This window comes from Aotus nancymaae, unplaced genomic scaffold (genome assembly GCF_030222135.1).
Source record: "Aotus nancymaae isolate 86718 unplaced genomic scaffold, 86718_ANA_hifiasm-v0.15.2.pri h1tg000040l, whole genome shotgun sequence".
In the NCBI taxonomy this organism is placed as follows: Eukaryota; Metazoa; Chordata; class Mammalia; order Primates; family Aotidae; genus Aotus; species Aotus nancymaae.
The window spans coordinates 124200200-124227373 of record NW_026988454.1 but is presented as its reverse complement, the minus strand read 5'-3'; the positions used below and the strand labels follow the sequence as shown (position 1 = coordinate 124227373).

Below are 27174 nucleotides of genomic sequence, written 5' to 3'. Positions count from 1 at the left end.
GCAGCCTCCTGAGTAGCTAGAAATGCAAGACCACCATGCCTGTTTTTTTTTTCTTTTTTTTGTGAAGATGGGGTTTTGCCAGTTGCCCAGGCTGGTCTTGAACTCCTGGACTCCAGTGATCTGCTCGCCTCGACCTCCTAAAGTGTTGGGATTATAGGTGTGAGCCACTGCATCTGGCTAAGATTCCTCCCTCCCTTCCCTCCCTTTCTTCCTTCCCTTTTTTCCTTCCTTTTCTTCCTTCTCTTTCTCTTGCTCTGTCTCACAGGCTGGAGTGCCGTGGCATGATCTTGGCTCACTGCAACCTCCACCTCAGATTCAAGCACTTCTCGTGCCTCAGCCTCCTGAGATTACAAGTGCCTGCCACCATGCCTGGCTAATTTTTGTATTTTTAGCAGAGTTGGGGTTTCACCATGTTGGCCAGGCTGTTCTTGAACTCCTGACCTCAAGTGATCCACCTGCCTCGTCCTTCTAAAGTGCTGGGATTACAGGTATGAGGCACCTCGCCCAGCCTCAAGATTATTGAACTGTGCATGTATTACACTAATTAAAAAAAAAAAAACCCTAGCAACTCAGCATGACTTCCTCTTCTCCATCTTCTGCTTTTTAAGTTGTTTTGTTTTGTTTTTGAGATGGTGTCTTGCTTTGTCACCCAGGCTGGAGTGCAGTGAGACCATCTCAGCTCACTGCAACCTCTGCCCCCTGGGTTCAAGTGATTCTCTAACCTCAGCCTCCCAAGTAGTTGGGACTACAGATGTGTACCACCATGGCCGGCTAATGTTTTTTGTATTTTTAGTAGAGATGGGGTTTCACCATGTTGGCCAGGCTGATAGTGAATTCCTGACCACAAGTGATCTGCCTGCCTCAGTCTCCCAAAGTTCTGAGATTGCAGGCCACCACACTTGGCTTTGTTCTGTATTATTCATGTATTCAGCATGGGCAATCCTTTGGCTATTTTCTAATGTTTTATGTTTTATATCTAAATGTGCTAAACTATACTTATATTTTTGTATGTTTATCTAGTTTTTATAGAACTCTGTCAGTTCATTTTGTATCTTAATTTGTGTATCTGTATTTTCCTGTGAGGGATGGAAGCTAAATTGGAATGTTAGGGTTTAATAAAGATAAATACTTGAACGTAAGGTCATAGGATTCTAATAAATGATGTCTTAGAAGAAATACTGATAGTTGGAACTTGATTTGTTTCTGTCCCTTTAGGAAATCTGATAAACTGGGGGTTGAGAAGGGCTCTTGGAAGTGCTTACAGCTACGGCGAGATCTCAACACTTAATAACTCTGTAATAATTTTGAACCCTTTCCTGTGTTGCTTTCCTTTCTAATTTGGTTTTTTACTTGACTTTAATAACCAGAACCAGAATGAATTGTTTTGACTTTTGTGTTTTCCTTATCTGTCTCCTGATGGAGTTTCTTAGAAACAAGGAATTGGTTTAAAAAGAAGCAGCAAGAGCAAGAGACAGGGATAATTTATGAAAACTTAGATATTCAAGGGAGGAATTATTTTATCTTTCTTTTCTGCCCTGTATCTTTCTGACATGATTTGCTGCCACTCTCTTTCATATTTCCTACAACCATCTTACTAGTTTTCTTGGGATTGGGATTGTGGCAGAGGAACACCATGGGGAAGTGATTTTATGGTGTCCAGCACAGTCTGACTTGCAAGGTGGACTAACAGTTGTTGGAGGCATGGGGAAAGTTCTGAATGGACTGTGAAAGGATTCACCTCTTATCTAGTACCCTTCAAAGCTTGAAAGAAGGAAGTCAAAGGAATTTTACGGTCCTCCTCCCCTTGCTGGGTACGGTGTTAACTAGGAGTGCCGCCTTAGGAGCATGTGACTGGTGGGATAGAAGGAGATACAAGTTAGAGCCTGGGCTCTACTCACTGTTAAAAGTAGGTATCCATTTGGAACTGACACCTTCCTTTGTTCAGTATAACTAAGAATGGCATTTGCTGTCATTCTTAATGTACCAGAAAGGTGTTTAAAAGTTGTTAGGGCCACAGTGGTTTGCCTTTTTGTAAGTGAATTATTTTTTTAAAACTATGTATTACATGCCTCTTTCAAGCAGTTCAGAATTGTATAAAGTGTGAAGTGAAAATTGTCTGCCACTCCCCTCCTACCATCCTGTCCTTCCCAAATACTACTATCTGGAGTTGACATCTTGGTATCTAACCTTCTAGACCAGAGGGTTTTCTTCAGTGTAAAGAAAAAATGCAACACTTGGGTATACTCAAGGTGCTTGATTTTTACAACCTTGTTTTATTGAACTTGGCTGATGTATTACTTTTTGGCAGTTTGCATTTCTCACGAAGAATTAGGGAACCATGTTAATCTTTTCTACACTCTGAACATTGATAGCATGTTCTGTTTCAAACCTGTATTAGTAAGTTATGGTGCCTGAGTTTTCTCTATTCTAAGTGAAACAGCATTTAGGCTGTTGGTGTGGTGAAAAGACCTGAAAGCTGAAGCCGTGGCCTGCTGGCTGAGGTTCTGCTTACCTTAACAAATCACTTTAAAATTTAGGATCTTAAAAAGCACTTAACATCTCTCACAGTTGATGGGCTCAGTTGGAGACTGGCATAGCATCACTTCTGCCATATTCTGTGGTCGAAGAAGTTATGGAGCCTTCCCAGATTCAAGAGAAGGGGAACTGGACTCCATTTCTCAATGAGAGAAATAGCACAGAGATTGGGGCCATCTTTAATCCTCTACTGATGGTGTGACTGGCACAGTGGCAGTCTTGGGAGGGAGATGTAACTGAATTACAGACAGCAGTTATTTTTAGGTGTCAGAATGTGTTACATACACCCATCTTATCTCTCAATTTTATTTTATTTTCTTTGGGGTTGAAATTTACCATGCCTAGGCACAGCTTCAGAATAAACTGCTTTCGTTGTCTTTGTTGACAGAAGGGTAAACATAAATAAGATTTGATTAGGAAAAAGGTTTTTAATGATATAGATAAGAAAATAAACCCTAGAAGAATGTCAGATTTCCTAGCCCCTTTTTCTTAAAGGAAGCATGTATAGCTTAATCTTCTTAGAAGTAATTTGTTATATTGCTTTTTTGTACTGCGAACTGTGGTAACTTGCAGCATTTAGGAAAATGGTTTTTGAAGCAGGTTGCATGTATCATCAATAGAATAGAGTATGCCAGTCTCTATCCCTTCGAGACTTGCTAGGCTGGACTTATCCTTTCCTTCTGCTCAGCGTCCTTGGAACATATCCTTTTAGATAATGTTTGTAAAGTGCTTTGGGAAATGATGAGATGGGTTGAAACCAGCATGGTTCATAATTTTCCTAACTTCTGAGCTTAAAGTGAGCCTTAGTTTATCCTTCATGATGCTTACCTTTTAGAGGTCTAAAGACTAATGGTGAAGTTTTTCTTTTCCTGATTAGATTTGTGAAATATTATTTTTGGAATTTGTTTTAGAACTTGCATTGCCCTGCATCCTGGGATTTGTGAAGTGTTCTCTCATCTCTGTACCTCAGCTCTTAGAATTGCTTTGTTATGATGTATCTCCCATCACATACCCGGGCCCTGATTAAATACCTGTACAACTTTTCCTGATCCCATAGGATGTTCATAATGGCTTTTGCTTGTTCCTGTTACAGCCCTAATTCATCATGTGTACATGTCTGAGTTCATTTTGAGCTGTTTGAGGGTCGAGGCCGTCTCAGTCATCTTTAGTTCCACCACAGTGCCTTACATTATGCTTTGCTTAAATGTATTCAATGAGATATACTCCTAGGTGCACAATATTCCACTAAGAACCTAAACCTTAGCAGAAACTAGCAAGTGCTATTTAAAAACGTGGAAAATTGAGCCAGGTGCAGCTGTTTGAGACTGAGGCAAGAGGATCCCTTGAGCATAGGAGTTCAAGTCCAGTTTGGAGAACATCACAAGACCTTTGTCCCTTTAAAATAAAAGGGAAAATTATAAAGTTATGAAGAAAGTGATTTAGCACCTAATAATGGCAGCTGATGTTTCTGTAGCACTATGTAGTATAGAAACTGTTTTACATAAGTTTTTTTTTTTTAAATTTAAGACTCCTCCCTTTGTTTCAAATAGACTTTTGTAAAAATATATACAGTTTTTACAAATACATTTACAAGTTGTTGTCTTAAAATCTGAGGATATCCAGATTCGTAACTACTGAGCCTTCCGTCAAGTATTCTTGGCCATAAACTAGGCTAACAAACTAAGAATCATGGACACCAAGCCAATGCATAACAAGTGTAAAAGTCCTGAACACTTGGACTTTCTATTTCAAGAAGTATACTGGGAAAGCTAATTACAGAGAGCAAAAGCTTCCCTTGCACAGTATTGAGGCTTACAGTCATAGTTCTATTACTTGTAGCTTTTACACAGCTCACTGGCATTGTTAGTGCTTCTCTTAACTAAATTAATGAATTTGGCGGGTATATTTAATCAACTCTATGACTTGCCGGGCTACTGGCCACTCTTCTGTTCTCAAAAAGGAAATTCTTTCCAGCCTACCATCTTCATTAAATCTGTAAGTCCTCCTCCATAGCCTCCCTAACAAAGTTTGCTTGTTGTTGAAACTGAACTTTGCTTCTTTCAGACAGTGACTCTTCAATCAAGGGGAGATCTTTTCCCATGTATTTATTCTTGTTAGCCATAATCTTCTGCCACTTGGCTGGGTTGCTGGAGGGCAACTCTTGGAAGTTACAGCTTGGAGTCCAGCTGATGTCACAGATGTTATCCGGTTTTGGTGGGTGGTGGTTGGTTAAAAGTCAACTATTGCACTTACAAGGCTAGCTTATTAGATATGCCAAACCAGCTCCTAGTCCAGCAACACCTGCAAGTCAGCAGCACATTTCTGATGCCACCTTCTAGGTCCTCTATATGGAAGAACTCCACAAACTCATCCCAGCCTCTGTGTTTAACTAGCCAGTCCCGTGTTGTCCTTACGAGAATGTCTGGGATACTTTTTGCTAATGGTTCAGTGCAGCTTTCTTGGTTTATGGTCTTCAAGTGTTTGGCCACAAAGGCACCAAAAGAAATGAGAGTCACAATCCTACCCGTTTGTTACGCCGTCGCTGAAAACATGGACCATCACTCGAGACAAAGATTTGACAGCGTCTTCGTTTTTGATGTCCAGTTTCCGAAGCACGCCTTGGAAGGCCGTCTCGTGGTTGCGCTGCACGCCGTCCCCGATCCGTCCTAAGGTCTCCAGCGCCTTCCTGCTGGCGGCCCCGGACCTGCCCATTGGCTTTGTGTCCTTGGCGCCGGTCGCCTGCTCCCGAAGGTACCGAGAGAGAATCTCCAGCGACTGCCGGTACAACTCGTCGTCCTCCCCCTCTGCTGGCGGCGGCATCAAGGGTAGTGACCCGTCCATACTGGAGCCATTACCAGGCTCCCCGACCAACTCTGGCAGGGCAGGACAGCCGGCCGCTTCCCGAGAGGCTCCGGCTCGTACCCGTCCAGCTCTTCTTCGGGCGACATGATGGCGTCTGCGGCCGGGGCTTCCATCTCCTCAAGTGGTGCCGTGCGGTGGGTGGGCGCGAAGAACAGCAGCCACGAGGGGGTCACGGTGACCTCGGTGACCTCGGTGAGGGGGACTTCGGCGCCAATGGGCGGTGGCCGCACGACCCTCCGGGCGTCAGGTGTGAGGGCCTTACATAAGTTTAATTGCACACTTTGACAACTCTTGGATGGTTGCAGGTATTTATTCATCTCCTTAACAATAAAGAGTCTGGAAGTTGCTGAAGCTCACTCATCCAGAAAGAGGTAGAGCTGGAACTCAAATCTAGTGTGTAGGTGTCTGAGGCAATCCTGTAATTTATGCTTGTGATTTTTATTCAGGTAGGTTTTGCATTTGAAGATACAAAATAAATTGAAAGATGATAATTGGATTCTTGGCTTTACTAAAAGAATTTTTATTTCTGGTGATATATTAACCAGAGATTTAATTTGCACCAGTTTGATTTATATCACACATTGGCAATATGCTACATGTGAAAATTTTTATGTTTTTTATATTTTGAGAATTATTTTATTAACTCGTCTCAAGTTATTTGCTCAAGTTAAAAAGTGGCCCCAAAAAACCTCATCAATCAGTTTTATACTGGACAGAATATTAGAGTACTGTTGATACACAGAAAGTGATTATTTTTTCTATTCCCCATAATATGATATGTAATTGGTACCATTTTAGATACATAGGAAAGAAGTTAATCGGTTACATATGGATGCTTTGGGAATAGGTTAGTAAACTACTGCCTAGGGCCAAATCTGGCCAGTTAATTCAGAATTTTTTTTTACAAGAACCTTGAAAAAATATTTTTATGTGAATATTATTTGAAATTCAATTCAGCATGTTCTAAGTAAAGTTTTATTGGAACACAGTCATTCTCATTTACTTATTGGTGATGGTTACTTTTGTGCTACAGTGACAGAATTGAGTAGTTGTGACAGAGATCTAGTCTGTAAATATTTTAGGCTTAAAGCCTAAAATATTTACAGAAAAGGTTTATTAATTTTTCTGCCTTAGGGTATTAGTGCTTAATTCTCTCTTGTGGAGCCTCAACTGAGAAAGGGCTAAGATTACCAGTGATGATCCCTGTTAGATTGCTGCACTATTCTTTATATTTAATAGGAAAGTACAGTTATCATAACTGTTTTTGAGAATTTTATCCTTTCTTTACTCTTTGTCACTCTGCTTTGACAATTGCAGCCTGGACTGGGCACTCAAGTTTTATTTTGTTCCAACATGTTGAGCTTGACTAGTCCATTGTATTTGGCACTTTGAAAAGCACTTTTTAAAAATAGCTTACACTGAGATTTGCTTTTGAGAAGCTACTAATTGGCAGTTCCAAACTGGACAGATTGAGGCCAGGTAAAGCCTGTAGGTACCTGTCAGGCAGCAGTGAAGTTAAAAATCACCTGCTGTCAACACCAGGGAATTTTATAATCATTTTCATTTTTGAATAAATGGAGAATCATTAGATTGCTGGAGCTGCAGCACTGAATGGGAAAAATGGTTATTCTGCCTATGTGCAGTATTTCCTTTGTCTCTGTAGCCTCATCATAAATTACTCTTTGCTAACCTCTTTCTGGCTTTGGTTAAAAATTATTTTTCTGGTAAGTTTTTAATTAGGAAGTACAGAAATAGAGCTGCTTGAGTTGTCATAACTTGAACTAGCCATGAAACTTTTCAACTGGAGAGAGAGCTGTCTCGGTTAGAATGTAACTGAGTTTATTGTTGAATATATATTAAAAAAAAAAAAACAACTTCGGAGGGTTGTGTTTGCTCTTTTTTTTTTTCCTCGAATTTCTTTTGCCAGTGTTTGCTGTCTCAATGCTGGTAGTCTACTGTTGTAGGATGCTGAAGACAATTATAGACAGACATAAGAGAACTGTTGAGAGAGCTGTCAGCTTCTCCTTTAAACTTCTATTTTGTATGGAACTTTTAAACCTTTGATCTAGTTTTGACAAGTGAAGTTCTTTAACATTGTGTTTTCCTGTGGAAGGGGAATTTGAAATAAAAAAATCAACTCTAAGATTTGACAGAAGTCTTAAGGCCTATCAGCCAATAGTGTCTCTGTTATTCTGGTAATTAAAATAAACTGCTTTGCAAGTTGAGATGAATTGGTTTGGATTCTATACTCCTGCTGCTCATCAGCAGGGTCTGCAGGGGACCAGAAGGTTGGAGTGAAGATGGAGGAGGATGGGAAGAGATGGGGGAGGAGTGGGGAGTATAGGTGCACCACATCCTTGAGCCAGAGCTCCCCTTTTAGAGTTGCTTTGTGCTGTTCCATTTTTCTTTTTGACTTCCCCCCCTCCCCTGCTTTGGGGGACAGGGGAGGTAAGTAATTTATAAACATCTGTCTTCCCCAGATGAATTGCGTTATATAATAGTTTGTGCCTGTGCCATTAGTATTTGTATTTTATTATTATTATTTTGGGATGGAATTTTGCTCTTGTTACCCAGGTTGGAGGGCAATGGTGTAATCTTGGCTCATTGTAACCTCTGTCTTCTGGGTTCAAGCGATTTTCCTGCCTCAGTCTCCCGAGTAGCTGGGATTATAGGCGCCCGCCACCATGCCCGGCTAATTTTTTGTATTTTTAGTAGGGTTGGGGTTTCACCAGGTTGGCCAGACTGGTTTGGAACTCCTGATGTCAGGTGATCCACCTGCTTCTGCCTCCTAAAGTACTCAGATTACAGGCGTGAGTCACTACACCTGGCCTTGTTTTTTTGTTTAAAGCTTCACTCCTTTTAAAATCATACGAAGTTGTGGTAATAACTGGAAAATGTCCTAAAGGGCAGCAGATGGGCTTCTTAGAACTTGATTTAAGTGCCCTTGTGGGATGGAATTGGTTCTGAATAAGGGATGAGTGAAGCTCTGGGTTCTGCCACCATCTCCTGTCCTTTCCTTTAGTCTCACCTAAATATGATTGCTTTCTCTGCTGTACCCCTTCCTCTGTGCTTCCTTCTGCCTGTCCTTGCTGCTACCACCACTGCTTGCTCTGGGTACCTATAAATTGGTTATGTGGTATCTCATCAGTGAGTCCAGCAGTGGACCATTAGAGAACATTGCATTCACCCTGGGCATAGCCCAGGTAGGTTTATAACTGTAGTAGGAGGTCTGTCTTGTAGCTCTTGAGTATCTTATCTAAATTGGAAGATAGAGAAGAATAAAACATAGATGATAGAAATATGACCAGAAGCAGGGTGGTTTATTTCAGTTGAAGTTCTTTAGAGCCAGTCAGGAGAGGCTTTTTGGAAGAGATGAGGTTTTTCTAACTGAGGAAGGTTAGAATGGGATTAATAGACTTTTACAAACTGGGGTTGGGAGTGGGAATCAGTCAACAAATATTCTGCTGTTTACTTTGTGCCAGACATGGCTCTAGGCACTGGGCATACGGAGAACAAGTCACTGTACGTGAGGATGACACATCTAATGGGTAATAGTCATGTCAGTTGGTGACAGACCACAAATACAAAGGTAGTCCTATAAGATTATACTATTGTATTTTTACTGTACTGTTGCTATGTTTGGATACACGAATACTTACCACTGTGTCGCAGTGGCCTGCATTTAGTACAGTAACATGTAAAGGTTTGTAGCTTAGCAGCGATAAGCCATACCACATAGCTTAGGTGTGTAGTAGGATATATCATCAAGGTTTTTGTAAGTACACTGTGATGTTTGCACAACAATGAAATTGCCTAATGACATGCTTCTCAGAGCATATTCCCATTGTTAAGCAATGCATGCCTGTAGTTAATGGGGGCAGAGATGGCTCTTGCTATTGTTGTCCAGGCTGGTCCCTGACTCTTGGCTTCAAGCAGTCTTTCTGCCTCAGCCTCCTGAGTAGCTAGGATTACAGGCGTGAGCCACTCACTGCACCTTGCCCTTTGACTCTTTATACCCATTCTGTTTCTCACCCCATTAGTCACCAAATTGGTTTTCTTGGTTATATCTGTCTTATCTCCCTTCCTGCCATCACTGCCACCCTAATTCAGTCAGCCTCTGCTTCTTGCTTGCCTTGTTGCTTCCTTTTTTATTTTGAGACAGAGTCTTGCGCTGTTGCCCAGGCTGGAGTGCAGTGGTGCAACAGGCACATGGCACCATGCCTGACTTATTTTATTTTTTTAGTTTCACCATATTGTCCAGACTGGCCTCAAACTCCTGACCTCAGGTGATCCACCTACCTTGGCTTCCATAAATGCTGCGATTATAGGTATGAGCCACCACGCCCATCCATTGGCCTGTTGCCTGTTACTAGAGCTTCTTGTTGGATTTTAGTCTTTTTCCACTCCATTTTATTCATTTGTGGCCTTTGGAAAACACATCTGTTGATATCATCATCTACCCACCAAAAAAGGATGATAAGCTCTTGCTCTTAGATATAAAACTCAAACTCCTTAGTCTGCCTTCAAACTATCCTTTTTAGCCTAATCTCCTACCCTTTCCCTCATATACTGTATTTGAGCTACGTAAAACTAGGTGTTGTTCCCTACTTATACTATTCTCTGACAATCTCAAAGTGTTGTAGCACAGTTATGAATGGATTTCATAATGACCCTGAATCCTAAAAGAGGGTTTAATTCTAAATATTCTTGTTCAAGAATGAAACTCAGTATATAAAAGTAAAAATTTCTGTCCAAGAGAGTTAAAATTGGGAAAAAAATACCTCATATCTAAAGGGACAGGTTTTCAGCCATTAGGAAGAATTGGCTTTGTAGGACACTCAAGTGCATAGAAATTTGACTAGCTTTTATAGTGTAAGTTGCACATTGCCTGGTTGAGTTCCCTTAGTAGCTCAAGTTCTGTCATTGTTTTTGTTAATTAAAGATTGATTCTTTAAAGGCACAGAAACAATAGCTGATACATTGTATTTGCAGATAAACTGTTCATCTGAGGTATCAAAAATAATTTTGATCTACCTTCTAAAGAATTGTTGGTAGCCATTCTAATTATAACATAGGAAGATCACAGAGCCTAATGTGACATACTTTTGGGCTTATATTTTAGCTGTAAAAAAAACAAAAACTAGGCTGTGTGACTGTAGCAAGTTATGTGACTTACTAGGAAATCAGTTTATTTATCTCATAAAGTGTCTTGGACTAGGTAAGTAGTTCTCCATGGGAGTGGGGAGGCTGGATTTATCTCCCAAGGGGGCATGTGACAATGTCTGGAGATATTTTTGCTAGTCACTACTTGATGGGAAGTAGTGCTAATGGCATCTATTGGGTAGAGGTCAAGGATACTGCTAAACATCTTACAATGTAGAGGACATCCTCCACAACAAAGAATTACCTGACAGTGACTCAGTTTTTTGTCTGTTCAAATCTAATCTGTACTCATTTGCTTGAAGATTTTTTTTCTGCCTGGCCCTGTAGGTCTACCTAATCAAAACCATGCTTTTGTTCTCTACTTTATCACATTGTGGTGTCTTTATCACCTCATGCACATATCTTGCCGTTTCCAAACTCAGTACCTTCTTATTTCTTCTCATTTTGGAATGCCTTTCTGCCACCTCATATTTACAACCTCTCCAGACATAGTTTTTATGTTCCCTTAGCACTTTGTGTTAATTTAGACTAATCATAGTTCTTTAGTTTCGCATGTTCTTATGTGTATTTCCTTTTTCTTTTCTTTTCTTTTCATTCATTCATTCATTCACTCACAGAGTGTTGCTGTTGCCCTGGCTGCAGTACAGTGGCATGATTTCAGCTCACTGCAGTCTCCATCTCCTGGGTTCTAGCAATTCTTGTGTCTCAGCCTCCCAAGAAGCTGAGATTACAGGCATGAGCCACCATGCCCAGACTTTATGTGTATTTCTTAAATTTTAAGTTTCTCAAAGGGTATCCATTCCCTGCTGCGAGTATTTTCTTCACTATAGATGTTTTGGTTGAGAAGGTTTGGTACTTTTCAAAATTTGTTGGTCTTAGAAGAAGGTAAGTGTTGTGAAAAGCTGATTGCGACTGGTGCCCTTTGGGTCAGTAATGTCTATTTTGATGTGGCGGAATATTTCACTTCCTTTTATATGGTCAGATGCTCCAAGTTAAGATTAAGGGGTAATTAATAGTAATGCATATGGAATTCAGCGTGAGTAGATTCATTCATCTGACTGTAATATCTAAATGGGATCAGTGACACTGGTAGCATGGGCGAGATAAGAAAATTGGCTAAGATTGTATCATGGAAGATTAGGCTTGGATGGGGTGCCATAGGTGGGCCTGAGGGGCTACATGAGAGCCCAGGAGCACAAACTTAGAGGGTAGTTGAAAGATACCAAGACAAACTGTATACTTTAAAATTTTGCCAGCAGCCATTCTGAGCCTCAAAAAAAAAAAAAAGGTAGATCAATTCTTGTTCTTCTGTGGCATGACCCTGGATTTCAGAATCTGGGCTAATAACTCATATTACTAGAGTTCAGTAACGCTATGGGTAAATATTTTTGGGGGGTTAACTTAGGAACTTTAATCATACTTACAACATTGTTTTTAAGAGAAAATGAATTCTGAGTTCCAAACAATTGAATTACAAATAGATTATATTCTAAAAGGAAACTGCTGGCATGTAAAACATAATATGATTTAGTAAATGCATTTTGTTTGCAAAGCTTTTGCTCATGAGCAAAGTAATAGGTACAGGAGTAGGAAGAAAATACTAAAACCCCTAAGAATCTAGACTATTTTATTAGGTGCCAGAATAAATAAGTAGATGTATAAGAATTATTGACTGCCAAAATAAACTATTTGGGGGGGAAACACTGATCTTATAATGTCTATTGTATTTTCTGATTATAATAAGAATGTATTTTTAGGACAGAAACCTCAAACACATAAAAATAAAGCTTTTGCCTTTCTTTTTAGTGGACTAACACACTTTAAGTCTGCAAGGTAGAAGGAAAACAACAGATAAAACATTTTTGTGAATGAAAGGGACAGTAATACATGGTGAAAGCATATTATTAGTTTAATTTCATATATTTTGGACATTTGAAGACATAAAGTTACAGAACTTTATAGCTCAAGAGAATTACTCTTTAGAGATTGTTGGAGGTGGTAATGGGTCCAGGTCCCTAGGTTATTATAATATATTTTAAAGCCTAGAGAAATGTCACTGATGATTAAAACATTAATCAAGCATTTTCTGTTTGCCAGGCACTGTTCTAAGAGTGTTATGTGTATTTATTCCCTTTCTTCCTTAAAAGCTCTATGAGACAGGTATTAGTAATACCTTTATTTTGTAGATGAAGAAACAGACTCAAGTACCTTGTCTGAAACCAGGCAACGATAATTATAGTAGCTGTGTTTGATTCTAGAACTCTCTTTTAACTACTATGTTTTATTAATGAGACTGCATAGGCTAAAATGCCACTTTTTTTCTTTTCTTTTTTTTTTTTTTTTTTGAATAAGAAGTAGGCTGACCTGAAATTGAGTCACATAATTATGGTTGTTTCATGCTTATCAGAAGCTCTGCTGTTACATATGTCTTTGGTCTAAAAAAGCTAAAGCTAATAAGTTAGTAATGAGTGCAGTCTAGAAAGCAAAATTATTGTCAGTTGAAAGGTTATAAGAGAAAATAATAGGGTTTTTTTTGGCGAGACATTTGGGATCTTGCTGGATTATGATATGGGTACTTACTAATTACTTCTTTTTAATCTCTGGGTGATTCTCCTCTGATAACAACAAATCTTTGCTTTACAAAAAGCAAGTTTGTGCTTGCTTTTGGAGTCACTTTGGATTTTGTGGCAATTGATTTTTTTTTTTTTTTTTTTTTTTAGTAGAGATGGGCCTTCACCATGTTGTCCAGGCTGGTCTTGAACTCTTGACCTCAGGTGATCCATCCACCTTGGCCTCCCAAAGAGTTGGGATTACAAGTGTGAGCCACTGTGCCTGGCAGCAATTGAAATTTGTGTCCATAATTTTATTCAGGTGTTCCCTCCGATTCCCAGACCCCCATATTTTTTGACAGAGGTTTGAACCTAATGAAAGAAGAAGGGTATTTAGTTTTGATGTTAGAGATTTTTTCTTACCAGGGACACTTGAATCAATATGCTAAATTTTTTTTTGTTCGGGGAACAGGTGGGAGGACTGCATTGATTTAACTATTGTGAAATCTGCGTTCCATTTTGAAAAACAAGAGCGTGTGTAGACCTTCGTGTACTTTGCACATACATAGTATACTTTTTTGGTGCCTCAGTCTTTAAGGATTAACTAGGAAGAATTTTCTTTCTGCATTTTGTAAAATAATGACATTGTTAATGATTCAGGCATAATAGTGCATTATGCCTTTCTTGAATGCTGACACTGCATGCCGGGCTGATCTGTAAACTTCCATTATTTTCTTGCTCTTGCTTTTTGACCTATTTCCTGACATAAAACCTTGGTGGTGGTTCTGTTTTCTTCTTCTTCTTCTTCTTCTTTTTTTTTTTTTTTTTTTTGAGATAGGGTCTCAGTCTGTCGCCCAAGCTGGCATGCAGTGGTTCTCAAGTGATCCTCCAGCCTGTGCCTTCTGAGTAGCTGGGACAACAGGGACGAGCCACCAGACCTGGCTAATTTTTATATTTTTGGTAGAGACCAGGTTTCACCATGTTGCCCGGCTGGTCTCAAATTCCTGAGCTCAAAGTGATCTGCCCGCCTCGGTCTCCCCAATTGCTGGGATTACAGGCATGAGCCACTGTTCCCAGCTGGTTCTGTTTTCTTCTCTAATTTTATTTCCTGTCAGGCTCACTTACCTGGCTTCATATAGAAACATTCTTCTTGGATCCATGTTATTTTCTTTTTTGCTAACCTGATATTCCACTTCTAGCTGTGCTAGATACGTGTTTCTTTCAGTATTCAGCATATATAGCTTTTTTGACTGCTTCAAATTACACTCAGAATTCCACCTGCTAAGTGAAGCAGATACCACCTGCCAACTTCCACCTTCCCTAATTTCCCTTTCCATTTAGTCAGGGGCACCCTCCACTCCACCTATGTACTGTTTGTATTTACTTTAGTCTTTTAAGTTCTAAACTCCTCAAGGCACAATTTGATTTTGTTCTCTTGATATTGTACGTAGTACCTTTGTACTTCATAAGTAATAAAATACACGTATTTCTTATTTTTTATATACAATAATTTTGTGAGGACATATTTAATAATGCTAATTAACAGCAGATACTGTACCTAAAACAAAATGCATGGTTATAGCTGTCCATTTTTTTTTTTTTAAGAGAGTGAAAGTTTATTTCAAATGAAGAAAGATGTCACAACAAATTATTTGTTTAAAAAGCTGACAACCCACATAAACATCACAAAATCTAGATGATTAATATTTATTGTTTAACTCTTGACAAATCTTTGTTTTTTGTTTTTGTTTTTTTTGGGACAGGATCTTACTCTGTTGCCCAGGCTGGAGTGCAGTGCCATGATCAAAGCTCTGCACCCCTGACCTCTTGAGCTCAAGTGAACCTCCCATCTCAGTCTCCCCAAACGCTACCATGTCTGGCTTTTTTACTTTTTGTAGAGATGAGCTTTCACCATGTATAACTGTCCACTGGCAAACGCCACCATGTCTGGCTTTTTACTTTTTGTAGAGATGGGGTTTCACCATGTATAACTGTCCTTTTTATGTGTTTGTGCAAATATATTAGAAAATCCAGAATAATGGAATAATAAAAATATCCCGCCTTCAGATATCCTTCATAATAATCTCATTAGGATAAGTATGTTTGTCAACACAGTTGTTTATTTGTGAAGAATAAGACACTGTTCTAGGCTCTGCAGAAACATATAACATGATAAATACCTTGTATTGGGAAGACAAATGAAGTGAATACAAGTGAGTCTGACAAAGATGGTACTATGGAAACAATGGTGAGTAAACATACCAGGCAAACTATGTGGGAATAAAATTCTCTATTTTTAAAGAAAAAATCAGGCCCAGCAAATTTCAAATACTGTTTAGCATGGGGCAGTGTTTTTTGGATTTATAAATTGGATTGCATCTCAAAAATTCATTGAAATAATGGGTGATTTATGGAACAAACTAAATATATGGAGGGTTAATAGAGTAAAGGAGGTTTGTTTTCATCGGTTGCAGAAGTCTTCTTGAGGTGACTTGTCAAGCAGCTCAGGATTATTATGGATTATTACAGTAAGAGAAAATTGTAGGTAATAGCCTAAAATGGTCTAATCTCAACTTTACCAGCCCCTGCCTCCATAGGAGTATAATGGTTTATGTGATGGCTTGAATACCAGATGAGCAGGTCCGGTGTGTGTTAGGCTGTGATGAGTGAACTTGTTGGTATGTCTAGAGAAGTTGGTCAGTTGCATTAGATAGACCTTTTAGGTTATGAGGAAGAGATGTTACCTTCAGGAATGGGGCTCTGAGTGTACAATAGTAAAGGATAGTGTCTGCTTATTAATTGTGCATTCACTCTGGGTCCTCTTCCTTCTTAAACTAGGAGGTAGAGTAATCTTGATGCTTAAAATCACTTGGAAAACTATGTAAACTCTAGTGACCTGCTTCTCTGTGCCATAGTGTTCGAGAGAATTTAGATAGTTTGTTAAAATTCCTGTGTAGTTGCCTCTCTTGAGTCAACTTTGACCCTAGGTGTCCAATCAGTCTATGGCTTTCTTTGCTGGGGCACCAATTGCTGGTTCAGTCTGGCACAACCAGAATATCATGGTTGTCTTCACTGATAGACACTGGCAACTTTATGCTGGAGAACTTCTTGGGACACTTTTCCTGGGGAGAGGATGGTAGATGGTAGGTGGTTTGTAGCAGTTACTGAGGACCTTCAAGACTTTTCATCAGAATGCCAACGTGGTTGTAAGAAGGGTTATGCTTGAAGTGCCAAAAGGTTAGAATAAGATTGAAAACCAGCATTTGAGTAGACTGTGGAGTAATAGAGCTTTGAGATCTTTTTTGAGGCTTTATGCTCTTTCAAAGAGGATGGCTTTTCAAAGAGGATGGCTTCTGGCAGTGGAGAGTAGTTTTTTTCGTAAAACATTTACTTCGTAAATATATAACAAAAGACTGTTTCCACCTAGATGACTGAAAAATGGAGCATTGACTATAAAACACATTGTTATATTTTCCTGACTTGAACATGAATACATGTATTGTTAATTTCTCTGACACTGTGTATTTAATATTTTCTGAGTATGAGTGAAACCTGTTTTGTTAAACAAGGTGAAGAGAATCTATAAAAGGTCAGGCTGTTTTTAAAAACAATTTTTGGGCCGGGCGCAGTGGCTCAAGCCTGTAATCCCAGCACTTTGGGAGGCCGAGGTGGGTGGATCACGAGGTCGAGAGATCGAGACCATCCTGGTCAACATTGTGAAACCCCGTCTCTACTAATACAAAAAAATTAGCTGGGCGTGGTGGCGCGTGCCTGTAATCCCAGCTACTCAGGAGGCTGAGGCAGGAGAATTGCCTGAACCCAGGAGGCGGAGGTTGCGGTGAGCCGAGATCGCGCCATTGCACTCCAGCCTGGGTAACAAGAGCGAAACTCCGTCTCAAAAAAAAAAAAACAAAAAACAATTTTTGGTGCAGTGTTTTGAAGACCAATGTGTTTACTCCTTGAGGAGCTATTAATGCTTAATTGACTCTTTAGTGTTTATAGTGCTCTGCTGCAAACACCTTTTTTATTTTACCAGTAACTGCACTGACATTTCTTTATACTAGAAGCTAGAAGATTTGCTGCCAGGCCCAACATTGTGCATGTCATACTTCTACGCATGTATTATTACTTAAAAAAGTCCTGTGTCTGTTGGAGCAGGTCGGCTACATTTCTGATACATGTATGTTTTAGCCTTGGCTTCAACAAGAAGCAGCATGTTCTTCTTGTTGCTGGATGGAACCAGATGGAACCAGATGGAACTTTGACTTTCGAACCAGAAAGCCCAAGTTAGCATTTTGGTTCCACCACTTGTTAGCTTTGTTACCTTAAATAAGACAACCCCGCTTTTTTTCAGTTCCATTACCTGCTTTACAGAAGGATTGTTTTAAGGATCAAGTATGTTAATGTATATACAAGTACTTTTTAGCTGAACAGAGAAGGTGTATGTTTAGATTGTATCCATCTCATGAGTTCTTTCTATTGAAGACAGATGATCCTGGCACACTATTGCTTAAATTTTATTTCAGTATTCTGTGTTTGGCAATTTGGACTTCGCCTTCGGTATTTTCTGTTGCTGAAATCTTTCTTCTCTCCATCCCTCTCCTATACTGTTTGTAGCTGTGATTGTCTGTAGTTGTCACTAGAGACTGTGCTGCTCCTTAACTAGTATATCACAAAATATATAATTTCCAGGGCCTACTTATTTTCTGATCTCTTATGGTCTATTTTTGTATCTTATGGTCATGAACTAAAATTTATGTTTGCTTATTGGTTAGGGGCATGATAGCAGCAGGTTGGAGACCGTGAGGTGAGGCTTTGATATCAGTGTTAGGTGAGGATTGAATTCATGAGTGGCTTGCAGATATCATGGGAGTGGCCTTGTATCTCAGTCAGTTTTGGTAATATTTTAGAATGTAGTAGCTTTTCTCCATTGTCATTTGAATTTTGATTAATAGTGATTTATTTTCCTGTCTTTAAAAAGGGTTTTTTTTTCTTTTTTTCTTTTTTTCTTATTTGAGATGGAGTCTCGCTTTGTCATCTTGGCTGGAGTGCAATGTCACGATCTCAGCTCACTGCAACCTACACCTCCCAGGTTCAAGTAATTTTCCTGTCTCAACCTCTCGAATAGCTGGGATTATAGGCACCTGCCACTACACCCAGCTTTTTTTTTTTTTTTGTATTTTTAGTAGAGACAGGTGTTCACCAGGTTGGTCAGGCTTGTCTGGAACTCCTGACCTCAGGTGATCCACCTGCCTTGGCCTCCCAAAGTGCTGGGATTACAGACGTGAGCCACTGTGCCTGGCCAAAGAGGGTTATTTATTTATTATTTTGGAATGAACCCATAACCCAAAAGGACCTGCGGTAGGAAGTGGCAGTTTTATGGAGTATTTACATAGTATACAGGAATAATATTATAAAATATTATGATTTAAAAATGCATGGGCTTCAGTAGTTTTTGTGGCTAATATTCAGAAGTTTTATTTAAAAAGAAATTACAGAATTTCAAAAATTTGTTAGCAGTTAAGTATTTTGTAACTGTGATGTTAATGAATTTGCACTCGCCCTGCTGGCTGACGTTTTAGAAAGACAATGAGTTAGGAAAAGCAGAATCCTAATTCAGACCTGAGAATGTTTATCAAGTTTTTTATTCTCTTACCTAAGTAGCTAAAGTTATAGGGGGTGTCATTTTGAGTATAACATTGGTTGCATTGTGTCTTTCATCATTTGTGACTTGTTTGCAGTGGTGTTTAGTGCCCAGAGGATATTCACTTAGCTGCCTTTTATTTATTTATTTTCTTTTAGTGAAGTAGATTTAGATTTTAGTTAACAGCATATACCATAGATCGTTTGTGAGGGCCATATCAGCTATCTTTTTCACCCAGTTTTTTTTTTTTCCAAACAGAACAGCTTGTAATTTCTGTGCCTTTATTTGATCATTCATTTATGGGATGTGACTTAGTTTCTGTAAAGCACTGATAAATATTGAGGTGGATGTAGAAGGATGAGATATGGTACTCCATGAAGGCTTGAAACTTCTTTGCTGGAGATCTGTACCATATGCCAGTGACATGTTAAATAAAATTGAAAGCAAATTCTAGTTAAAATAGCATGATAAGGCCGAGTTTGGTGGCTTACTCTTGGGAGTCCCAGGTGAGCGAATCACTTGAGGTCAGGAGTTCAAGACCAGCCTGGCCGACATGGCGAAACCCTATCTTTACTAAAAATACAAAAATTAGCCAGGTGTGGTGGTGCAGTCCTGTAATCCCAGCTACTTGGAAGACTGAGACATGAGAGTCTCTTGAACCTGGGAGGTAGAGGTTGCAGTGAGCCAAGATCGTGTGCCACTACACTCCTTCCTGGGCAGCAGAGCTAGGCTGTGTCTCAAAAAATAAAAATAAAAAAATAGCATGATGAAAGTAGACACTTTGATTTCAAAGATAAGAAAGGCTATCATAGTGTTTTAGATAAGGCGAGCATCAAGAGTGATTAGAAAAGGACCCTGAAGAAATGATGTGGTTTAGGTAGACAGGAGTGGGGAGGATAAGGACAGGCATTCCAGGCAGAATGAACAACATGATAAAAAAGATGAGTAGGAAATTAGTGTGATTTATTTAGGGTGCAGTGAAAAAAGTACTGTTTCAGTGGCTTTACATACTTATTTGATTTGATCCTAACATTAATCTTCTCCGGTGTGGTATGAGCTCTACATTTCACAGGTGAAGAAAGTAAGAAATACAGGGGTTAAAACTGTTGTTAGCATTTCTATTCACAGATTTTGAAACTTCAAGGATTTCATCCTCCATATATCTGGCTGTAGATAAGTCTGTGCTTTTCTAGCAATAACTTCAGAGAGAGTTGGTTAGTACCAGAGTCTTATGGATGTGTGGTTTTCACACTCCAAAATTTACTTAGAAATACTCCTTTTTAAGCATTACATTTGGATAAATGGAGCTTTATTCTAATATTTCACTGTTTTTAGAGCGTCCTAAGTTTATTGAACTATTTCAAGTAGAAATAGAAAATATGTTGTATGTGTTTTGCTGCTCTGCATCCCTCCAGATGAAATATACTTAAGCATTTTCTTACAGTCTTCCTCCTGTGTTGTTAACGATGGAAATGGAATAATTGATTCATAACATTCTTTCTTGTTAAGTTGGGCTATGACTTCAGAATTCTTTTTAAAAAATGTACTCAAAGAGGAAATGTCATGAGGAAATTTTGTGTGAATTTTATTTTTTAACATATATTTTTTTAACTGTATGTTTACTTTTTATTGAATTTTTTAATGTTGCAGAGATCTTGCACTGCCAAACCATTCCTGAGTATTCAGAGAAAGAAATGGTACAATGGATGGCCTAATTCACTTATTACACAGTATCTTAAAACTTAATTTGTGTACATTTTGATATTTTCATAATCTTCTAAGAAGTTATAGTAAGAGAATTTAAATCTGCTGCTGAGGCTAGGCATAGTGGCTCATGCTTATAATCCTAGCACCTTGGAAGGCTAAGGCTGGAGAATTGCTTGAGCCCAGTAGTTGAGACCTGGGCAACATAGTGAGACCCTATCTCTTTAAAAAAAAAAAAAAAAAAGTGGGCATGGTAGTGCTTGCCTATTATATAGTCCTAGCTACTCAGGAGTCTTAGGTGGGAGGGCTCACTGGAGTTGGGGAGGTCAAGGCTGCAGTGAGCTGTGATCGTGCCATAGCACTCCAGCCTAGGTGACAGAGTGAGATCCTGTCTCCAAAAAAAAAAAAAAAAAAAATTGCCACAGGCCTTCAGATGTATAGTATAGTATGGTGTTAAAAAACATCTCCACATATTCATGTCAGTTCATTCCTCAATAACATAACCCGTAACACAGTTTTGCCAGGGGAAAAATGCTTATTTTTCAGGGAAAATATGTAGGTCAATTTCCAAGTGATTATTTGTTGACTTTTTTTTTTTCTCAGATGAAGTCTGGTCTAACTAAGAATCCCCTATTTCTCATTTAATCATCCAGCCTCCCCTTGGCTTACTCAGCTACTTACCCAAATATATCAGAAGGCAGTCATCAAGTAATGGCTGATTATTGCTGTGGTTGGCAGGTCTTGTCAGGAGACACTGTAACTCTCTTAGGAGTCTGATTCTTCACTGACACTTTGATCAAGACTGAACTCCAGTAGGAGAATGCTTCCACATCAGGACAGGTTTATTCACCTATTTGCTTTACTCTTGCCAGTAGTAAGCCTGCAACTCCCTGCATTTGGCAAAAGGATTTATTATAGAGAAACCCAGACTCCACATCAAGTGGTCATATACCACTTCAAAATATTTCTATTTAACCAAAGATACAAAACTAGGAAATTGCCAGACTATCTCATTAGGAAGAAATAAACTTTTCTGTAATCTTGGGTAGGTTCCTCAAATCCCTTTTAAGGACCAAAATCTGCAATTACTTTTTCATCAACCTATAGATAGTTAAAACTGTAATTATTAAAAACAGAAGTGCTATATCACTTGTCTTTCACCTTGACTCTCCAAATGAACATAAAGACACATCACAATGTTGATAATAGAACTAGTGATTTCTTTGATTTTTAATGATGACCTGTTTTACTGTTACTGTTAACAGATTGAGCTTTCACAGATTTATTTTTTCCTTTCAAGTTTAACCAAAATGATTTCTCAAACATGTTTTCAAATGGGTAAGCAGTCGTGGCTTTGATTATTATATCTCGTTAGGGCCATGCAGTCAGTCATCTGTTCTGGGAGACAAGTGAATCAGTCCAGGACAAGTAGTGTTTGGACCATTTGCTGAATCCTGTCACATCACATTGTTGGTCTAAAATGGGTGGATGGATTGGGTTGATGGCATACACTAAGCTCCATGAGGGCAGGGACTGTGGCTGGACTAAGTCTCGTGACAAATTAAATAATGCTCACATCAGATACAGCTTCTGCTTTCAGGTCTAATCCAGTTCCATGATTTGTCACTAGACTTAGTAACAAATAGTGGCTGGGTTAGCATATGTTGTTTAGAGAACTTTTGCTTGTTCTAAAAGTTTGAATGTGAATTGGGGTTTGCAACTCAAAATTTGTGTTTAGTATTTGCATCTCATGTTTAATGAACATGAAGTTTGTTTGTACAGGCCATTTGTAGATTGGAGACTTGTCTGTATATTTGGCTGAATTGTTCTTTAATACATATATTTTATTTGGGAGCTCTCTATATTACTGAGGACCAGGATAGAGACTCTTACTCTTTCGGACCTGATCATTTAAGAGCAGTTTTTTGCCACGTTATGAGATTGATGCAGCATTCCTTGACCAATTAAGATTAGTGACAGTTTAAAAGTTCTGCTTTTGGTTTAAGTAAAAATTCAAATTAAATAGAGCTTTTGCTTTGAGGGCTGAATCCATCTCCATGATTTCTTTCTACATGACCATGTGTAGACAGTTTCCCTTTATTTATTTATTTATTTATTTATCTATTTATTTATTTATTTTACTTTAGGTGCATACTATATCTGGCATTTCTCCCCATGTTATCCCTCCCCACCCCTTTATTTTCTTACAGATGAACTTCTCCGTAATTGTACACTTATATGAGGATCTGAGATAAGCAAAATGATGGTTTCTTAATTAAATATGAGTACTGTGCAGTAGTAACCCTAATTCTAAATGAGAAGGATTATAGATTTTTCTGGAAGATTCTTCTTTCCTGGGGAACATGATAAGGAATGTTTAGGAGAGGGGACATAGTTATTTTTGTATGAAGACTAAGAACAAAAAATATATGTACGTATATGTATGGGTGTGTACATGTGTGTTTATATATCTACACACACTCTCTCTCCCTCTCTCTCCCCCCCGTCTCTCTCCCTGTCTCTCTCCCTCTTCCTTTCCCCCTCCCCCACTTCTCTCCTCCCTCCATCCCTCCTGCCTCCCCCCCAACCCCCGGGACCTCCTGTAGATGTCAAAATCCAAGGATGCTCAAGTCCCTGATACAAATAGCTTAATATGACTGGGCGTGGTGGCTCATGCCTGTAATCCTAGCACTCTGGGAGGCGGAGACAGGCAGATCACTTGAGGTGAGGTCAAAGTTTGAGACCAGCCTGTCCAGTATAGTGAAACCCCATCTTTACTAAACATACAAAATTTAGCCGGGCGTGGTGGCGAGTGCCTATAATCTCAGCTACTCGGGATGCTGAGGCATGAGAATCACTTGAACCTGGGAGATGGAGGTTACAGTGAACTGATATTGCACCACTGCACTCCAGCCTGGGAGACCCGGTGAGACTTTGTCTCAAAAAAATAAAAAGTTAGCTTAATATTTGCATAAACTTGCGTACATCATCCTGTATACTTTAAATCATCTCTAGATTACTTATAATACCTCATACCATGTAAATACTGTATAAATAGTTGTTGTATTATGTCGTTTAGGGAAAAATGACAAGAAAAAAGATGTGTACACACTCGGTACAGGTGCAATTTCTTTTCCCGAATATTTTTGATCCACAGTTGGTTGAATCCATGGATGCAGAATCCCCATTGTATAGAGGGCTGACTGTATGTAAAATATGGCGCACATGTACCACATGCACACACACACAAACACACGCACTTTTTTTTCTCTGTTGAAATTATGCCTTTTAAACTCAGATCAAACAATATCTGTCCTTGTACTTAAGCCTCATCTCTGAACTGAAGAATTTCCCTTTTTGATGAAAAGTTAGAAACTGCATATTTCACATACATTGCAACATCTGTAATGCTATATCTTTGAACAAATTCTATGTGAAATGTGACTGTGTGGGTTGGGGATGTGGTTTCAAAAGTTTGGGTGGATAAAATAAATTGACTTCAGAGTTCAGTTGTAGACTTGGGACACAAAGGACAGTTGTGTCTCAAGGAGGACACAACTCCTTAGGACACAGCTCCTTCACAGGAGCAGAGGAAGTCAGAGGCAAGGGAGTTGCCATTTGGAATGGAGAGTTGGGTTACATACAAGTGGGTCACGAATGTGGTCCATAGGCAGGTCTCAGGTAGAATGGTAGGTGCAAAAGTGCAAAAACTTCTCTTTTCCAACTCTGAAACTAAGAGTGGGGCTTTCACCCTTCAGTCTTCCTGAATCTTTAGCTGCTTTACATAATTTCTGTTCTGTGTGCCCTAATACCATATTTCTGGTGGCAACTGCTATCTTTTTGCACCCCCCCCCCCACCGCACTGTAGAGATGGGAGTCTGACTATATTGCTCTGGCTGTCTCAAACTCCTGCCCTTAAACTATCCTCCTGCCTCCTCCTTTGCCTCCCAAACTGCTAGGCATGAGCTGCCACAGGCCTTGTGGTGGCAACTCCTACCTTAACCTGGAGATGCTGGCAGCTGTGTTTGTCCCAGGTAGATAGTAGGAGAATTTATTGGAATTGTTCAGTTAAAGGGAAGCTTTTTAAAAAAAGTATGTTAGAATGTGATTAGGTGGCATTGTCATTCTTTTATTTTCTGTTCTTTTTTATTTCTTACTGAAATTAGATTTGAGGGTATTACTGTGAAGTTAGGTGGATTGGTCTGTGTGTAGTTTGCCCAGCATTGTTACATGGTGTGGTATTTGAGAGAAGTCTAAATTATCTTCATAACCCCTACTTCTTTTTTTCTTAGATGATTAGTAAAAATAGAATTACATCAAAAGGATGGCTTCTTAATTTTAAAGACATTATTAGACTGTCCAGACATTTCTGAATTCTTAGAATTAAAGGGAAGTTTGAAATTACAGTATTGGCTTATCCAGAAAGTAGTCATGATAAGGCTGTTGTGTTGACTGCTTGATTAAAAATTTAGATTACTTAGTGATTTTCATAGGACACTCACAAAGATTGTTGAAAACAGACATTTTGAGTATAAAAGTATCTGAGACACTGGTGGACTGTGCTTGGTACTCTATTATCTAGTGATCTTTGAATTTTCTGTGTCACTTAAAGAAAAGAAGTTCTTATTTTTACTTCAATCACTGTAAATGTCAGTGAGAGATAGCTCTGTGGTCACTGACTTTCAACAGTGGTAAGGTCAGATAAGAAATTCACCAGGCCTTTTAGGAATTTGTCTGTAAAGGGCACTGTGTTATCATGAAACATATGGACTGTTTTACTAAGGACCTGGTATGCTCACACAGAAGGCATTATTTTGTCTGAATTGTTTAATCATTTGTCCCAGACAAATGATGACTCAAAGTCAAAGTTCACCTTTAGGGAACCCAAAAGGATACAAAAGAGAATACATAGAAATGATTGGCCTGTAGGCAGCTGAGTGGCAAAGCTAGTTTAAAGAAGAAAAATCCTTCCTATCTTTTTTTTTTTGTAATTCTGTAAACAGATTATTTTAAGAGACTTGGATTTCCCTGTGTGCTTTGAAAATTAAAGCACATGTTGTGCAGTAAAGAAGCGGATCTAACCTCATTGTGGAACTTGTTTGCTGTGGGTGAATCACAGAAGGAATGATGTTATGGCAACCTTTATATTTTCCTGCATGAAAAATTCGTATGAATCACAGACAGAAACTCAGAACTGTTGGCCATGTCACTCTGGTTTTTCTCTTAAGGAGCTGTGGTCCCAAGCTTGCTGCCAACAGGTAGGTAATTAGAAATACATATTCAAATAAGGCCTTGAATTACTTGTTTCTCTGCTGCATCCGCTGCATTTTAGACTAGCGAAGGGAAGGAGCAGACAATGATTATGCCCTTTTCTCTCTGTGGCACAGCTATTTGAGGAAAGGGGATTTGAGGTTGTTCTATGGGTCCTTAATGTGGGTTTAAAAATTTTTCATTCCACATTAGTGGTACTTGTCCAATTTTATTTGATAACTGTTTGCATATTTTACTGCCTATTCACCATAGTCACCTAAAGTAGTGGCATTACTAGAAAATGTTGAGAATTGTCGCAGTAAAGACCATTACTCAGTCTTTGATAAGGGGCCCAAAGTATGCTTTGTAGGAGGGACTGATTGTACATTGTGACTTGAACCTGAACATTAGAGATAACATACTCTAGTGAAAAAGTACTTTTGGTGAAAGACTGGATTCTTGTCTCGGCTTTCTTGCTTGAGTATATGATTTAACATTTCTGACCGAGAGTTGCTATTATACCAATTAGGACAGTAACTTCCTCCTTTTTTTTTTTTTGTTTCAAATTTAAACAGGGTGGTTGTGAAGACCAGTGAGAGATAAATAAGCTCATGTAAATGTCGACAACTGCTGCTAAGATTAGTGATACTTGGAAGTTAAAGAATGATGTTGTTAGATTTTTCTTAGATGTCTTTATTAGATTGAAATTTCCTTTAATTCTTAATTTGATGAGTTTTTTTTTCTTCACAAATATGTATTGACATGTGTCAAATGCTTTTACTGCATCTTTTGAAATGATGATACGGTTTTTCTTTATTCTGTTAATGTGGCACTCCCTGCCCTGTAGGAGTGATAGCTGAATAGAAAGAAAAACAAATAAATGTAGTATCTATTGTAATTGAGGGTTACAAAAGATGTAGTGGGAATGTGGAGAGAGGAGTAATGAAATCAACCTGATAAAGTTAGGAAGACTTTCAGAGACACTGGGTTGAGATGGAGGTTTGGCATTTGTGATGGAAGGAAAGAGAGGGGAGTGGTGTATCTTGGGCAGAGGGCATGGCCATTGTAGTGGAAATATGGGGGGCATAGTAGAGGGTGGTAACTAGAGATGTGGCTGCAGTGTGGGGCTGGGGTTGTGAAAGGAGCATTACGTGCTATGTTTTCTGTCTTGTATGTGGTTATGGGAAGCTAAAAACCAAGCCAAAGAGTTTTGAAAAAGTGAGGAATGTGATGAGATTTTTGGGAAAGATCTCTTCTGCTGTGATACAGTGTGGGTGTTGCTGAGTTGTTTTAACAACTTTACATTCCTGTGATAAACCTCCCTTGGTCATGATGAATCATTTTTTAATATATTACTAGACTCCATTTGTTAGTATAGTATTTTTTGTTAAATATTTTTGCATATGTGCTCATGTTTTCTTTGTCACATTTTGATATGAGGTGTTATGCTTGCTTCAAAATCAGTTG

The 27174-nt window shown here is 38.9% G+C and overlaps 1 protein-coding gene and 1 pseudogene across 2 annotated transcripts in view; one reads left to right on the top strand and one right to left on the bottom strand.

The window, feature by feature from the left end:
- The window catches only part of ZFAND3 (zinc finger AN1-type containing 3), a 336913-nt gene that overhangs the window by 27498 nt on the left and 282241 nt on the right, over nt 1-27174 (top strand). The window lies entirely within an intron of this gene.
- Nucleotides 4793-5525, bottom strand: LOC105725340 (induced myeloid leukemia cell differentiation protein Mcl-1-like; annotated as a pseudogene).